Source organism: Mauremys mutica, chromosome 3 (assembly GCF_020497125.1).
Source record: "Mauremys mutica isolate MM-2020 ecotype Southern chromosome 3, ASM2049712v1, whole genome shotgun sequence".
In the NCBI taxonomy this organism is placed as follows: domain Eukaryota; kingdom Metazoa; phylum Chordata; order Testudines; family Geoemydidae; genus Mauremys; species Mauremys mutica.
This window is the reverse complement of record NC_059074.1, coordinates 48,103,615-48,120,889: the sequence shown is the minus strand read 5'-3', so window position 1 is coordinate 48,120,889 and position 17,275 is coordinate 48,103,615. Positions and strand designations below refer to the sequence as shown.

The following is a 17,275-nucleotide window of genomic DNA, read 5'->3' as shown; positions in this document are numbered from 1 at the left end:
AACCATCAATGTGGTTCTTAAGGAAACATTCATAGAGAGACTAGAGCTTTCAACATCAGCCATTAGGGAAATGATTTGATAAATTATGACTAAATATCAGTACAAATGAAAACTGAGCAACAAGGATTTTGACTGTAAAGAGAAGCCTTAAATTCATCACTGCCAAGTGAAGCTCATTGGACTAATTCACCTTCTGCTGAGATGTTACTTCTGTTTTAGACCATTCCTATGTCTGGAGATTCGTTTTAGCCAGACCATACAAGTCAGAGTTTGCAAGTTAACCAACTAGAATTTTATATTCCATCTAGAGATGGATCCAGATTAATGTCCGAAATAGATTGCGGTTCGTTAAAGCTTGGTATTGAGTGAGGAAAAACAGGCAGGACCAGAATAACAGTGAAAAGCCAAGTGGCTGCGTTTATTTGGGGGATAATTACAACTTGGGCCGGGGGAGTAGGCAACTTTGGCTGGAATGGTATTAAAAGTAAAAACACATCCCAAAAACACAGTAATAATACACTTTATACTGCTCACCACACCACACCAGATAGGCAGACACACCAATCACACAAGATGGGAATCGGGTTCGTCAGGGCGGTGCCCGGTGCAACACAGAGAAAGAGACCCACGGGCCACTGCCTCAGCCACCCTTGCTTTCACACAAAGGGTAACCCAGAGTGTGGTGCGGCTGCAGCTGGGCAGATTCCACTCATTCAGACCGCGGGGACGGGAACCCCTTGGTCAGCTAATCTCCAGGTGGAGACAGCTCCCAGATTCATTCACTCCGGACAAAGACAGAGCAGTGATTCACACACATAAAACAGTTTGCAATTAACAATTCAATAACAAATAGAACAATTATACAAGCTAGCTAAGCAATTGTGCAATTCTGAGCTCACTAATACAATCCTGATATCCTGAGTAGATATTTGGTACCATGTTAGGGAGGGGAAAAAATAAGAGGCTAGATAAGCTAACTGTCAGATATTAAAAAGCAAATACCGCACTCCAGGCGCAGCTGACCAGCAGAACAGACACCAGAAGCATGACGAGCTGACAGGGATCGGGTCCAAACGACAACGAATCCAAACGATACGACACGAGTGCACTTTACCGGGAGGAGACCCTGGCCGAAAGGATGATCAAGTCCTTCAGCTAACACGCGGATGCTCCACACAGATTTTGGGGGGAAACCTAGTTTTATAGAAAGGTCTCACTCTCTCGTGTCAGTATCTGATTGGCTCCCTGGTCCCTCCTCCCTTCAGGCTTCGAGCTGTTGCCACCCCACGTCGGCAGGATTTGCACACGGCACACTGGAGTTGACAACAGGGCCGCCCAGAGGATTCCGGGGGCCCGGGGTCTTCGGCGGCGGGGGGCCCTTCCGTTCCGGGACCCGCCGCCAAAGTGCCCCGAAGACCCGCGGCGGGAGCCCCCCGCCGCCGAATTACCGCCGAAGCGGGACCCGCCGCCCGGTCTTCGGCGGTAATCCGGTGGCGGGGGGGGGTCCCCGCCGCGGGCCTTCGGGGCACTTCGGCGGCGGGTCCCGGAACAGAAGGAGCCCCCCGCCGCCGAAGACCGGGCTGCGCTTCGACGGCGGCGGGTCCCGCTTCTCCCCCCCCGCCTGGCCCCGGGTCCCGCTTCTCCCCCCCCGCCTGGCCCCGGGTCCCGCTTCTCCCCCCCGCCGCCGCCCGGCCCCGGCCACCGCTTCTCCCCCCCCCGCCCGCCTGGCCCCGGCCGCCGCTTCTCCCCCGCCCGGCCCCGGCCCCGGCTTCTCCCCCCGGCCCCGGCCTCGGGCTCTTACCGAGCGCGTCGCCGGCAGGGCCTGAGCTCCGTCCCGCTCAGAGCCGCGTGGTGAGGGGGCGGGGCTGTGAGCTCCACGCCGAGCGGAGCCGTTGGAGCTCCCAGCCCCGCCCCCTCACCACGCGGCTCTGAGCGGGGCGGGGCTCAGGGGCTCGGCCGGAGTCTCGGCGCTTGATGCGCCGAGGCTCCAGGAGAGGGGCGGAGGCGGGAGCCTCCGCTCTTCTCTTGGGGGCCCCTGCGGAGCCCGGGGCCCGGGGCAAATTGCCCCCTTTGCCCCCCCCTCTGGGCGGCCCTGGTTGACAAGTAAACAAACTTGACCCTTAGATGACTGGGTCCAAAAAGAGCGGGAAAGTGAGTCGCTGGGCAGAATTAACCTGACCTCCAGACGACCGACCCAAAAAAAACAGGTTGCCGGGCAGAATCAGGCCTTCACACACAGAACTAGCCTGACCTTTAGATGGCCCAGCAGGAGAGAGAAAAAAACAAAAACACAGGAGAGCATACACAGCCAGTGTTGCTGTGAGTCTCTGCCCTCTCCTATACAACAAGAACCTGGTCCAAGATGGAGGCTGCCTTGTCCTTTTAACAGGACAAGATGGCCGTGGACCGACAATTGGCCATACAGAGCCATAACTATGTATCGGATTGCGACAATTAAGAGCGGGATCTCCAGAGCTTGATGGGATATTAGGATCCCTCCTACTGAGATGGACTTGTGCTGAGAAGTTCAGATCTAAAACTAGATCTTCCTAAAGGTCGAGGCTGTATGGATCAGGTGTTCTGGTTTGGCCTCATTTCCTATCATATAGTAATGATCAGTGCAGGCAGCATTTCCACCAGTAGGTGGAACTTATTGTTAAGTTGTTGTCTTCTATTGATATTATGATGTTTGTCTTGGTTCAGCGGGGGGAGGGGGAGATAGAGGAGGGGTTTGTAAAAAGTTCAATCCTGCCTGTGTGTTTTCAAGTTGTTACTTGCACTGTTCTAGTAAATGCTTTGACTTCTTTAAGTAACTATTACAGTATATATCTGTGGGTTGATCTAGATTTAAGAATAAGCGGCAATGTTTTCAAATATCAGAAGGGTAGCCATGTTAGTCTGGATCTGTAAAAGCAGCAAAGAGTCTTGAGGCACCTTATAGACGTTTTGGAGCATGAGCTTTCGTGGGTGAATACCCACTTCGTCGGATGCAAGTGGGTATTCACCCACGAAAGCTCATGCTCCAAAACGTCTGTTAGTCTATAAGGTGCCACAAGACTCTTTGCTGCTTTTAATGTTTCCAAAGTTACCTTAGCACATACTGTTGTCTGAAAAGTTAGCCAGCTTCTCCAGACAAAACACAAGGTTTTCATATAAAATGCAACTCAGTTGGCCATTTTAAAGAATACATTGCCCCCTGGTGTACAAAATGTTGAACTTTTCTTGCTTTTACTATTCGAAGGGTACTGTCTCTGAGGAGAGTCTCTTCCACCATTTGACCCTCTTACCAACATCTTTTGTAGCTCGCAGTGTTTGTCTTGTCATCAGGGTACCCTAAAGACTTGTGAGTCTAAATAATAAACTAAACAGCATCGCTGTGTGACTGAACTACTTGGCTAAAAAGTAACTTTTTTGTAGTTATCTCTTGGTTATCTATGATTTGAGAGGACAATGTAAGGAATCCTGCCTGGTGTAAATGCCCTGATCCATGTTTCTAGGATGCTTAGATTGGCCAGAGCATGATATGGTTGGAATTGAATTGGGTTTCAGTATAACCAAGTCCCTCCACATCCTGGACAGTGACACTTAAAAATATGGGGACAGATCCTCAGAGTAAACTGGCTTAAGCCCATAAAGTCAGATATGGTGTAGGGAACCCTTGTGAATGTCAGCAATTGTGAAGTTACAAGATGTTGAATTAAAATGACTGTCCAGTGTAAGATATCAGTCAAATTATGCTGTATCAGTAATAAATGATTGCAGTAAAGAGAGAGTTGGGTAAATGAAACGTAGTTGTTGGAATGTTTTATTGATGGCTATCTAGAGCTTATCCTGCTAAGAATATGTACTAATTAGATACAATGGAAGAGCTGCATAATACCTGTTAAAGTGGTTTTGAAATGAAAATGTGAACTGGCTGAAAAGCCCAGATTGGATCTGCTTTCAGCAGAGAGGCCCAACCCAGAATACCAGTTCCAGGTCCAGAACTGGACCATCTCTAACTTCTAGGATGTAGAATCCTATTTAACAGTCCTCATAAGGTGAAAAGAATTTAACTATATTGTGTTTTAAACAATGATTCCTCTGTGTGTGTGTGTGTGTATGTGTGGTTTATTTTTATTTTTTTTTCTTTTCTTATTGCTGAATGCCCTGCATCTCTAACAGTGTTCCTCAAATAGGGCCACTGTGGCTGCATGTGGCCATTAAGGGCTTTCCTTGCAGCCAGAGCCTCCTGGGCAGTGATGGGGGGAGGGGAAGTACAGTGGCCCCTCCTCCAAGGCCGCCAGCAGGGGTTGGGTCCTGCCCCCTTCTGGAGAGACAAATGCTGGAGAAGCAGGCTGCTCCTTTTTTCTTCTTTGGGAGTCTGAACAAACACATAGGGTTACTGAGTTAGGCTCTGGTCCTTCTAACAACAAACATTGATTTGTTTCATTTATCCATCAGATTTGTTTGGTTTTACAAACTTACTTCTATGTTTATCTGTGGTGACTTAATGGGTTACAAAAATGGTCACAAAAAGTAAGGTTCACAACTCTCATTCGTGATGAGTGTATGCTTTAATCTGGTGTGGGCTGTATTATAAAATATATTTGTGTGATTAAATACTAATTAAAAGTATTGAAAACCACTTAACAAAATTTCATCCTTAAACCCCAATTCTTTATCTTCCCATAGATCAATATGACTCTCTTGGAGCCTTAAGACTCCATATATATTACTATTAATTATATGCATTGCTTTGGTACCGAGGGCCCCTCATCATGGACCAGGACCCCTGTGTGCTAGGTGCTGTACAAACAGTCAATTTCTCAAAGAGTTTACAATCTAGAGTTAAAACAGTGGTCACCATCAGTTTAGGTATCTACAATGCTTGGGGAATACTTCTGTTTCTTGTCACTGCTGATTGGTGAAACTTGTGACATGTTTTGAACAGCTCTAGTCATGAAATGACTAGTAGAAAGTTGAAATTGGGAAGCAAAATAGTCTTCAATAAAGAGAAATGACTTGGCATGTCTTGGAGAAAATTATAACATAATCAAAATTGAACTGAGCATTTGAAAGTCAGACTCTGTTGATGTACAGTATTTTGGGAATGATTGGTTAACACGTCCAGGGGAAGATGGGCTCTGCTGCATCTCAGTGCGTGCATATTAGTGCCTTTTCTAAAGTGCACATTAAATGAGGCATAATTCCCTAGAACTCTGGCTCCTTAAGGCTGCATCAGCTTTGGCTATTACATACTCTGATGTGCACCTTTGTGTGGGACGCAGCAAGAAAAGCAGAAGAAACAAAAACCACCCTGTTAGGAAATTCAGCTTAAAAACCTACATTAAGAAACAGTTAAGGTGACTGCGAAAGTTCAGATTGAGCACCCAACTTTAACTTTGCTTCCTTGTCTGTATGAATTACAACAGTTTTTAATTACATGATCATAAATACTACAGCAAGTCATAATTTCCCTCCCCACTACATCCTTGTAAGGCACATGAGGAGTGAATGAAAAGGCATTTTTTTTCCTCTCACCAAAATGCCTCCTTACTTAGGAGTGTGCCCATGGCTAAAAGCTATGATGTCTTCAGTTCTGTTTCCACCTTTTTGCTGACTAGTTTTAATCCTCATGCACTTTGCAACTCTTATGTAGTTCACTTTTGCAGCATGCTAGAAGGCAGTAATATCACTACTTAATGTTACAAACAGAGTCACTGAGGCAGAGAAATTAAGTGACTTGCTTATGGTGTCACAGGTAACTTGTAACAGAAATGGAAACAGAACCCAGATCCTTGTAAATATTATCTGAAGTAAACTTACTGCTTAATGCAGTTCAGCACTTTGAAAACAGAAGCACACAATTTTAGGAGCTAATGGAAAATGTCAAGAGGATAAGAAATAGTGGGCTTAATCTGCAGCAAGTGAGATTTAGGTAAGATATTACAAAAAACTTTCTAACTATAAGGGTAGTTCAGCTCTGTAATAGGCTTCCAAGAGAGGTTGTGAAATCCCTATTGTTGGAGGTTTTTAAGAACAGGTTTGACACATCCCTGCAGGAATGGTCTGTGTTTACTTGGTTCTGTCTCAGAGCAGGGGGCTGGACTTGACAACTTCTCAAGGTCCCTTCCCGCCCTACATTTCTATGCTTTTATACATTAGAAATGTATTGACAGCTTTCAAATTAGAAGCATGAATGTAAAAATGCTGTACAGAATTTTTCACTTATTAAAGAACATCCAGATCTCAAAATACTTGAATTTCATTATGTCAGTCTGAGGATACAGCACATGAAAAATGTACTTCTGCATGAGACCTAGTCAAGCATGAAATGATTAAAAATGTACTTAGTACTCTGTGTCCATGTATTTCTGAGAAATAACTTCTGAGACACTAACACCTGGGTGAGGAGCAGGGGGACATTGGCATGCAGGGTGCTAGCTGCCAGGGCTGGGGTATGGTGAGGTATAGTGGGATAGAGCACAGGACATTAGCCACTGGGAGGATGGGAATACAAGGGACACCCATCCACCTCTGAGACTAAGTAGCTCTCCTTATTATCTCCCCACGCTTTTAACTCTCCCCCCCCAAATTTACCCACTGAAATATTTGGATTTCAGAAGAGAATCTCTTTTGTTACTGACTCTGGAGAAATTTAGACTGCTTTCAAATATATACAGATCAGTCTGCATCCTTTTTTATATTGTACCTATCAAAGCTGCAAAAAATATGCATATTAAAAGACTGTCCACTAGGTGGCAGAAGACACTTTGGGCAAGAAGATAACTCATAATGAGGCTTGGCAGAATTACGGTGGTTCTTTTTAAAATAATTTTGACAGGTAACAATGTTTTGTTTTAAGTCCTTTTTTATTTTTATTGATTCAGATTTTCACAGTTGAACAAAATTATGATTTTTAAAGTTTTTTTAAATTTATAATCTATACTTTAATAGTTGTGAGTAACTATGCGAGGGTCTGACAATAATTATTTAATGACAGACACGGAGATTCAAAAGTTAAAATTTGATAACCATTAAAACATAAACTGTCAATATCACATCAAAATATGCAGAGTACATATCCTTAAACTCAAATAAGTTCTCAAACAGGCAAATTAAGAAAAATGCTATCTATACATTGTGATAATCATGGATGGAAATGTTTGTTGGTTGGTTTGTATGTGTACAGGGAAACTGACTTACTGATTTTTAAAAATGTAATCCTTCCAAGCCTAATTACAAAGAAGAGCTTTATTGAAAATGACAAGCATTTTTTGATTTAGATACTGTTTTCACTCCCACAATTCCAAAGAATTCATGTAGTAAAAGTATTTCAGCCATTAGTTACTTTAGTGCTTTTGGGTAATTAGACTCCCACTCCACCACCTAGCTATTGTTCGTATCGCATATTAGGGGCAGGGCCTGTTATAAAGGTTGTCCAACACTTCCCATTCTTAGACCCTGCTTACAGTTGCTTATCACTTTTTGCCAAACTTTAACCATTTGAGCTGAAATTTGACATTGTGGGTGTCTGCGTCAGACTGAATTATTTTTCTGAAAGTTTTCAGCCGGAATGGTTCAGCCATTTCTGAGAACCAAAAGACCCAAAAATCGGGAGTGTCCCTATAAAATCGGGACATCTGGTCACCCTAGTGTGTGTGTGTGTGTGTGTGTGTGTGTGTGTGTGTGTGTGTGTTTTAAAACAAACTTTTCTTTGAACAATTTTAGTGTCCCCATACTTTGAAGCAGGGACATGAGACTTGTCATGTGGTAGTCTTTGTGTCAGGGATGTGCCTTTTTGATATCCCTATGAGAATCCACCCAAATTTGGCCAAATTATAAGCATTTGAAAAATTCCAGTTTGCACATGCTCAGTAGAAACTTCTAGCAGCTAAAATATCTGAAGATTACATCCTGACTGAACATGCTCCAGCCTTTTGCAATGTCTAGTGCTTCCCAGACTGTATGCACCATTCCTCACAGAGCAACTGAGCGTGCTCCATCTGTTTACAGCTCCCACTGCTGACCAGAGCACATGTGTTATCCCCACTGAGTGAGTAAGCTTGCTGCATCCCCTAACAGCTCCATGAGACAAGGTTGTGCATATGCTATCCCCACAGAGTACCTGAGCATGGTCCAGCCCAGGACTACAGGGGCACAGCTGGACTTTCCCTTCAGATGCTACTCCCAGCTGCTCTGGGCTGGGGTGGATCTGAGCACTGGAACTGAAAGCAAGGCCTGTCTCCTCTGCTCTCAGTGACCCCCTCCTAGCACCTGGGCAGCATGCAGGAGGAAGCCATCCAGTTCAAATGCAGAGGGGACAAGTGTCAAACCAAGGTGGAGGGAAAGGAGTTAGGGTGACTAGATGTCCTGATTTTTATAGGGACAGTCCCGATATTTGGGGCTTTTTCTTATATAGGCACCTATTTACCCCCCCCCCCCACACCCCTGTCCCAATTTTTCACACTTGCTATCTGGTCATCCTAAAAGGAGTTGACTGTAACAAGGAATCTAGTGAGAGTGGGTCCATAGGTTCTGGAACTAGGTATCCATCACATACAGGGTTTACAGTTTGGTTCAATGGCTCTCAGCACCCCCACTCTACAGATTGTTCCAGTGCCCCTGGAAGCGGGGAGGGAAACTGGGATTTTGTCTGGTTGGGCAAGGCATCATGTCCATGATCCTGGAGGTGATGTATTCTGGTTTCATCATTACTCTATACAAAGATGTGAGTTGCTGTGTACATTTTTGGTCATGGCAGTACCAGACATTCTGAGATGAATTAGAAGATACTCAGATAAAGCAACAAAAATGTAAGTTGAGGGCTATAGGGAAAGATTAATTGAACTAAATATGATTAATTGATCCATGAACATGCATCTAATTCTCCAGTACCCTGATCAACAATAGGTCTTTCATCCAAGTAGACAGACTGGATTGAGAGATACATGTAGATATTGAAGGTGTTGCATGTGGCTTCAGTAGAATTCCTTTCTGTGAAAGAGGTTACAGAATTGGACCTAAAGATTTTTTTCTTTTCATTAACAAATTAATTGAGAGTACCGGTAATTATCTGGGTGAAATCGACTAATGGTATTTCTTCTATCCCTGACCATCACAGGAAAGTTTTCAGGATCTTCATGGACCTCCTATGAGAGTTTCTTCTCATGAGATTTTTATTTCATTTGAGATCAGTTGGTGTTCCATGCATGGGGTGGCTACAGAACTGAGTCCTCTATGACTGAAGATAAGGGCATTGGAAGACTCTTTGACAGTGATATAGTTGTAAGCAGATTTTGGTGCCTTTCACACCACATAAACAGCCTGAGAAGACTTGAGCTAGAAACCAGTGGAAAAAAAATTCAGCTTGGTCAATTGGGGCTTTATTTGCCTATAGTCTTTTTGTCACTGTTCAATATAATACAGCTCTTCCTTAAAAATGTTTCCTGCTCCCATAAAAGTCTTGACTCTCAATTTGCTCTTTTGTTAGCAAAAGATATTAGTTCCAACTGTCCTGAAGAATGAAAGAAGCTCAGCAAAAATCATATCAAATAAATCAAATGCATACTGGTTGCTTTGGTCTTGATAGATAGAACAAAACAAAAACACCATCCCATCCATGTCTGCTCAAGTTTCAATATATTCCTGGAGTAGAGAACAGAACCCTATTCCATGTGAAATGGAATCTTGTTACTGGGGTTAGTGATCAGCCACCTGGGAGAATATAAAACTAAAATGATAGATGTCCACGAAGACACAGCAATGCTGCCAATTTAAAGATTTAAATCCAAATAAAACATTACAGTAGTCTCAGGTGGTAGCATTTGTAGAAATTTGGACCTCATTAGGGGAATTGTAAAGCTTAGAGTTGCTTCCATTAACAACACTCAATTTAGTTGGCTAAATTAAAACCGAACTAATCTTTCCATAATGTGTTTTATGCAAGTTGCATAAAACTCCTCCATTAGGACTCTTGTAGGAGAGAGAAGCTCAGGTATTATACTTTAGTCAGTCAAAACACAAATTCTGTGCACATAACTCTGAAATCTGGCCATTCCTCATTAGTTTGGTAAGGGCATTTTCCTATATGTTAGAATGATGCAAGACCTGCCTGTTTCAAATCCATATAAAAAAAATCAGTCATTTGAAGGGTATATGGCTTCAGGTATGTCATCTATATTTTTGCTGAGGAAGATGTGCAGTGCCACTGAATTGTGTTCAAATCATTGCTACAGTGTAAAAGAGGTGGTGTTAAATCTTTCATCCTCACTTCGTGGTGTCCTCCATTTATTGTTCAGCCACAGAAATGGCATCCTCAACTGCTCAGAGAGATTGTACAACATCTGACTGGCCAGTTACAATATGGCAGTGACAATGGAGAAAACTACCTCCCAGAATGGAGTCAGCAACCATAGATGTTCAACAAATAACAAGGGAATATTAAGTTTTAAAAAACAACCAAAATTCAAAAACAAAACAAACAAAACCCCCACCTGATTGAAAATGGTTAGGGTAGGGATTATGGACAATGACCTTTGGAAGTACATGTGAGATTCCACATTCTACAAGCAATAGTCACACACACAAAAATCACTGTAATACTTTCAAATCATAAGTCTAAATATTTATTCATAATTAAGCTTGCTCAGTCTTAACAACTATCTGCTTTTTTGGTTTTAAATTGGTGCTATATTTGGCTTTCTCCTTTCTTTATATTATTTTGCAGTTTTCATAATTATTGAGAAGTAATTGTCAGTGATTCACAAATTAGCCACGCTGACAAACATTTATTGTATGTTCAAATTTACCATGTATTTTCCTGTAGATTTCATTATAATGCTACAGCAAACATGGTACCCTTTTGTAAAAAGCTGGGTGTTCTGGCCTCTGTGCATTCACAATAACTTGCTTTGTGTTTGCAATCTTAATAATTGCACATACCTAAGTTTAATTAAAACAACCAACCAACAACCTCCCTCCACCAAAACAAACCACCCAAGTCCATAGTGCCCTTTTGGCTTTTTTGTGACTTACTGGTTTCCCCAGCTGGGCCTGGAGTCACAGGACTTCAGGTGCTTCAGTACTTTGCTGATTAGGGACACTATTTACTCTGTTGGTTTTGTGTCTTGTCCTTCAATAGGTGTGTGATTTGTACATGGTTTCTATCACACTTTGTAACCGATTTCTTGTGCTTGTCACCTTTGTTCCTCTCACAGCTTCACACGGTTTCTGATCTCTGAAAGTACTTTGCGTTGGGTGGGAAGTGTGGCACTGCAAGGTAAGAAGGTGGTTGTCCTGTGAAAACCATGTTACAGCATTGCCAAGAAGTAAGATGTGCAGGGATTGACTGGAACAGCTGTGTGTGTGGAAGGACTGAAGTGATGGAGCTGCTTTTATGCTCTGTGGAGTAAAGAAGCTGTTTACTTCAGACTAGCTTTGCTTTCTCCAACATACTGTTAACTAGGCATCATGTCAGAAGCTCATTTCCTCCAATTTAACCTGTTTGTAGTGCGCAGAATTTTATGGAGGGTGAGAGGTCTTTTAAAAACAAACAAACAAACCAACCCGCAAAAGCTAAGGGATTGCCTTCCCTAATATCGTCATTAAGGACCCATCATCCTGCAGACTCCACCCCTAGGAGGGGAGGGATAAAGGCTGCATATGTCCAGTTCAGTTCCTCTCTGAGCACTGGCATGAGGATTTGGCACGTATTGCACACAGCCTTGAGAAACTTTTGAATGTCTTTTAAATTTTGTTTTTTAAATATGGTTTCAGGGCATGGGAAGTTAAATAGACATGATTTTTAATGTATTTCTTCTAACAGTATTTTAAAAATATCATAACCAGAAAGTTCAAAGTACAAGTCGAAATTTCCAATCAGATCCATCCTGTTTTTCTTACTGTAACAACTGCTACCATTCAGATCCCTAAAATTACCCTCTGTTAAGGTAATCTCTGCATTCATTATTAGATACAAGAAGATGGATTCAGGACATAGGTGAGTCACACCGTACTTAGCATTTTAGTAGATTTTGCCAGTAGACCTGATGTCAATACAAGTTGTATATAAGTTAGTAGGAAATTGCTTTGATTGTTGCTTAGTCCCTGCCTTTTTCTCCCCCCTTTCTGCCTACTAAATTATCTGGCTGTCTGACACAGAAATTGACCTGTGCGGTTATTGAATAATTGAGTGTGGTTTTTTTGTTTGGTTGGTGTTTTTTTTTTTGTAAAGAAGAGCTATTGCTCCAAGTCTGCTTTAAAGCTGACACTAATTATACTAAATAATAAATGTAACAATGCAATCTGTCTTTCTTAAAGATAACCAATTAAAATCAAGGGCCTGAGCTAGCATTTCATGTTCAGGCAAAACTCTCATTGACTGCAGTGGGGGAGTCTTGCCTGATTAAAGGTATGCAGTACCAGGCCCCAAATTATAAAATATACTTTCATTGTAATGAGAGCTTGTAAGACTGTTAATCCAAAAATAAAATGTTATGAACACATCACTTACTGAATGGCTATGTTATATTTTCAAAACTAATCTTTTTTTTTTATGCTTCATTCATATCTTATTGAGGGGCAGGGTTTGGGTTTTTTTTAATAACCATGTATGGTTCTCCTAAATGGCAAGAGTCTTTTTGGAATATATCTGTTTATTTTATTGTACTCTGTTTAGTTATTCTAGGGGGAAAAAAAGTTACAGATGCATAATTGTAGCCATCTGTTGTGTTTTAAGTCCATTCTAGCCCAAAAGTCAAAAAAGTCATGGCAACTACTTATAAAAACAATGGTAATAATATGAACTCACTATGGTTACTGGTGAAACTTTATTTTCTGCCCAAATGAAGTAAGTTTCCTTAGAGAATTATCTTAACACTTTATTTTTTTTATTAAATTTGCCCATAATATGATCAGCATCTCAAATAAGATTGTCATACGGCTGTTGACCAGCATTTCTCTAAGCTGTTGGACTTTGTTGTCACTCAAAGCCAAACATCAAGAAAAGCCTCTGTGTTTCAAAGTCCCTCTTTAAAACATATTTTTCTGGAATGAACTGAGAAAAACTTTGTTAAAAATAATCTGTTAGAGCTGGCTGAATAATAGTTTATTTAACCAATTTTATGATAGTTTTCAAATACATTATTTGAATATTTTCCCTATCTTTTATCCAAAGTACACAGCTGGCTGAATAATTAATTAACGTATTTAGCAAATTTATTCAATGAATTTCATGAATGTATTTCAATGAAATATTTGAAAGATTTTTTTCTTTTTTTTACCCACTATTAGTCCCTCTCCCACATATATCAATTATTCTTATATATTACTCCTGGGGAGATTCTGCACCAAAAAATTAAAAATTATGCAAAATTATGCACATTTTATTTGTCAAAATAATTCAATATAATCACACCAGTTTCAATTGTTTTAGTAAGTTATTTAAACTACAATACAAAAAAGTCACAATAACTATTCAGCATTTCCTAAACACATGAACGATAAGTTACAAATACTTGGTAACTAATACCCTGAAATCAAGTTATAATCCTGGATTTTCATTTAAATTACATTACAGAACACCAAAAAAAAAAAAAGTAGACTGTCATTTTAAATTGCTCAGACTTTCACACATAAAAGTTATACAGTTTTGCTAATCATTGTCTTGGACCTAGCTGGCTACTTTGAGAAGTGCTTGGTTCTGATTGTCCTGACATTTTATTTACTGCTTGATAAATGTTTTATTTGCCCTCAAAAGTCTTTTTTTTTTTTTTTTTTTTTGGTAAATGGGTAAGTAAAAATCTAACCCCATTGTGCCACTTTCTCACTTTTTTCCCTGTGCCAAAGTGCATAGATCTTCCTAGCTGATTCCCCTACTGTCATTTATAAGGCTTTACATCACTCTGGCAATGTAGGGGCCTTAAAACTTCTACAGGTTTTTATGCTCCTGGGGGAATTGACTGAGAATGGGAACAGTTAACTAACAATAGAATAATTAACAATTGGCACAGAATTCTGTCAGGAATAATATATGGACACATTGGCTCAGAAGAGAATTGTTGTTCTTCGAGTGCTTGCACATGTCCATGCCAATGTAGGTGTGTGTACGCATCAAGCACAGTTGTTATTTTTTCCCTTAGCAGTATCTGTCAGGTTGGCTCTAGCGCCATCTGGTTCCACACACTGATAGCGCTACTATAAAGGGCCCTGCCGACCCCACTCCCCTTCAGGTCCTTCTTACCACCAGTAATGGTTGCTGGAACCCCTCAGTGCTCAGGCAATCCTTGTCTTGATGTTTTTTTTCTTCAGTCTTTAGTGTAAACCATGGACCAAGAAGGACCAAGACACTTGACTGAAGGTCCTCTCATGAAGGCAGCCTTAAAGACCTACCTCAGAGCCACTCTCGAACTTGGCACCAAGTACCTCAAAATTGGTGCAGAGTGCTTCTCCATTGACCCAGGACTCTCGGCACTGGGCATCTTCTCTGGTGCTCAGGAAGAAGCACTGCAAACATCAAGACAAGCAGTACCAGTACCAAGGGTGAAAGAAGATGGGGAGAGAGCGAGATCTGCGTCAGGCTGCAATTCCTCCCCGGCACCACATCATCCGGTGCCTGCAACTCCAGTGCTGCAGCAAGCCCCTCATACACCTACAAAAGGGAGAAGCCTCAGAGCAAATGCACCACCCGTCAACTCCTGAGGCTTTTGCATCTGCCAGCGACCTTCTTATCCTATTGGTACCAGGGTCCTTGGAGGGTCGAGACTTGGTGCCACCGAGTAGCAGGGAGCCAGCACCAGAACCTCACCCGGTGCCATGCCCAATGTCCAGAGGAATACCTCCCATTATTACCTCGGTGACCCTCTCCGGAACCCAGTGGTCCAGCACCACCCTGGTCTCTTCACCACAGCTTTCCATCTTCATTGGACTCTGAGGTGGGCTTGTATTCCCCTTCTTAGCACAGCCAATCTTGTTGCTCTCCACACCATTCATATTCCACCATGACCCTGACTTACACGATGCCTTCAGGCATTTGGTCACTGGGTCCATGGGGGACTGCCAGCTATTCAATGGCTGTTTTGGAACCTTTGATGGTTTACCCCAATATAGGGCACCCCCTCCAGATGCTCATACTCTGTTGTCTAGGCAGTCAAGGCACCCTGGCACCGTGCAGAGAGGCTATGTATCTGGACTCCGGTACCAAATATGTCACCAAGACTTGGGAGGAAGCCTAGCAGACTCCTGCAGACATTTAGGAACCAGCAGAGACTCCTCAGCCTGTATTTTAACTTCCCCATCCTCGTCTCTGGACAAAGCACTAATAACACCAGGGATCTCCCCACCACAGGATGCCTACAAGGATTGCCAGGACTTGTAAAAAAGGATGGCCTTGAACTTGGGAGTCCAAGCAGAGGTGGTCAAAGAGGCAGCACATGGTCTCCTGGATATTTTGTCACCAGTGGACCCCTCGAGAGTGGCTCTACCACTAAGTGAAGCCATCATGAACCCAATAAAGGTCTTGTGGCAGACTCCTGCCTCCCTCCCTCTGACAGCAAAGTGCACAGAGTGCAAATATTTCATACTGGCCAAAGTGTACAAATTCCTCTTTTCTCACCCTCCCCCGGGATCCCTGGTTCTAGTGGCAGCAATTGAAAAAGATCACCAGGAACAGACAGTTCCTGTGCCCAAGGCAAAGGAAACAAAGAAATTGGACCTATTTGGATGGGAAAGCTTATTCTACAGGGGTCCGTCAGCTCCACATAGTGAACCTGCAAGCCATGCTGGGTCATTAGGATTTTAATATGTGGGAGTTTTAAAATCCAAGGACCTACTCCCTGAAGACTCCAGACAGGAGTTTTCCTCCCTGATCATGGAGGTGAAAATCATAACACCTGCCTCCTTTCAGACTGCCCTAGATGCAGCTAAGTCTGCAGCCAGATCAATGGCTACAGTGGTATCAATGTGCCGGAGCTCTTGCTTGCAGTCCTCGGGGCTCCCTCACAAGGTGCAATAGACTATTCAAGGCATCCTGTTTTGAGGGATCTTCACTCTTCTCAGAGCAAACAGACACTAATCTGCATGTTCTCAAGGACTTGAAAGCAACCTTGAAATCCCTGGGATTACCAGGGTATACCAGCAGGGTCAAGGAATCAGTACAGTCCACAGCAGACAGACTGCTACTTCTCTCAGCTACTTCTTCTAGGTAAGACAAAGACATGACAAAGAACAGGAGATTCAGGCACAGACCTCCTCCCCCATCCTCCTCGTCAGGTCCCGCTTAACCTGGGCACAGACGCTTGGGATCATTGAAGCACTCATTTTCATGAGACGCTTGAGGTTGGCATTGCAATCCCCCCTGTATCAGATCCAGATGGACCCTTCTCATGATGATCTATTGGAACAAGAAGTTCAGTCCCTCCTTCGGGTGGCAGCCATGGCAAAAGTTCTGTTTCATGTGAGAGGAAAGGGGTTCTATTCCCATTACTTCCTAATTCTGAAAGCCAAAGGTGGTCTCAGACCCATTTTAGACCTGTGCCATTGTTACCCCAAAATTTGGACCCAGCTCTATGGCTGGCAGACCCCTCTGGGAACATAGACTGCAGGGGAGTCCTCCCAGCACAGCCCCTAATACCCCTCTCCCTGCACCCTGAGCTACCCCCTGGCTGCACACAGCCTCAGCTACCCCACCCCTGCACTCACAATCACCCCGTGTGCACACAGCCCCAGCTACCCCTGCCTGCACCTTGAGCTACCCCCTGTCTCCACACAGCCTCTAGCTACCCTCTCCCTACACCCTAACCTGGCTTCAAGCTTTTTGAGCTAAGCCCCCCACCTTTGAGTTATAAGTTTCAGTTATTCCCCCCACAACAGGCTGGGTGGCCTGCTGAGGTGAGTTGGGGGGGAGGGGCAGGTGGCACTCCCTCCTTGGACCCTGCCATGCAGAGGTGGCTCGAGCCCCACTGGCCCCTGCCCCCCCAAATAGAAGTCAAACTATGCCTATTCCCAAGGCCCCACTGGGCCCTGGAGTTTTTACAGCATGTCGAGGAGGGCCTCAGAGAGAGAGAGAGGTTGAGAACTCCTGCCTTAAAGAACATTAAGCACTAACATTCTATGAATGATGCTTAATCAGTCATAGAGTTGGTAGGGTACAAGTCCATTCAAACATTGGCTTCCAGCTTTACTTACAATCATACTCATGCATTCCTTATAATTAAAGAGGAATTATATACTTATTTTTCTTCTTTATAGTCTCTCCGTACCATCTTAAGAGTGCTTCTGTTCTGTCAGCAATTTC

At 43.1% G+C, this 17,275-nt stretch overlaps 1 long non-coding RNA gene across 1 annotated transcript in view; it reads left to right on the top strand.

The window, feature by feature from the left end:
- The window catches only part of LOC123367474, a 67,261-nt gene that overhangs the window by 48,827 nt on the left and 1,159 nt on the right, over window positions 1-17,275 (top strand). Inside the window, exons 2-4 of the long non-coding RNA XR_006578488.1 lie at window positions 11,202-11,263; window positions 11,957-11,983; window positions 14,293-16,183. This is a non-coding gene — a long non-coding RNA (uncharacterized LOC123367474). The remainder of the gene's footprint in view (window positions 1-11,201; window positions 11,264-11,956; window positions 11,984-14,292; window positions 16,184-17,275) is intronic.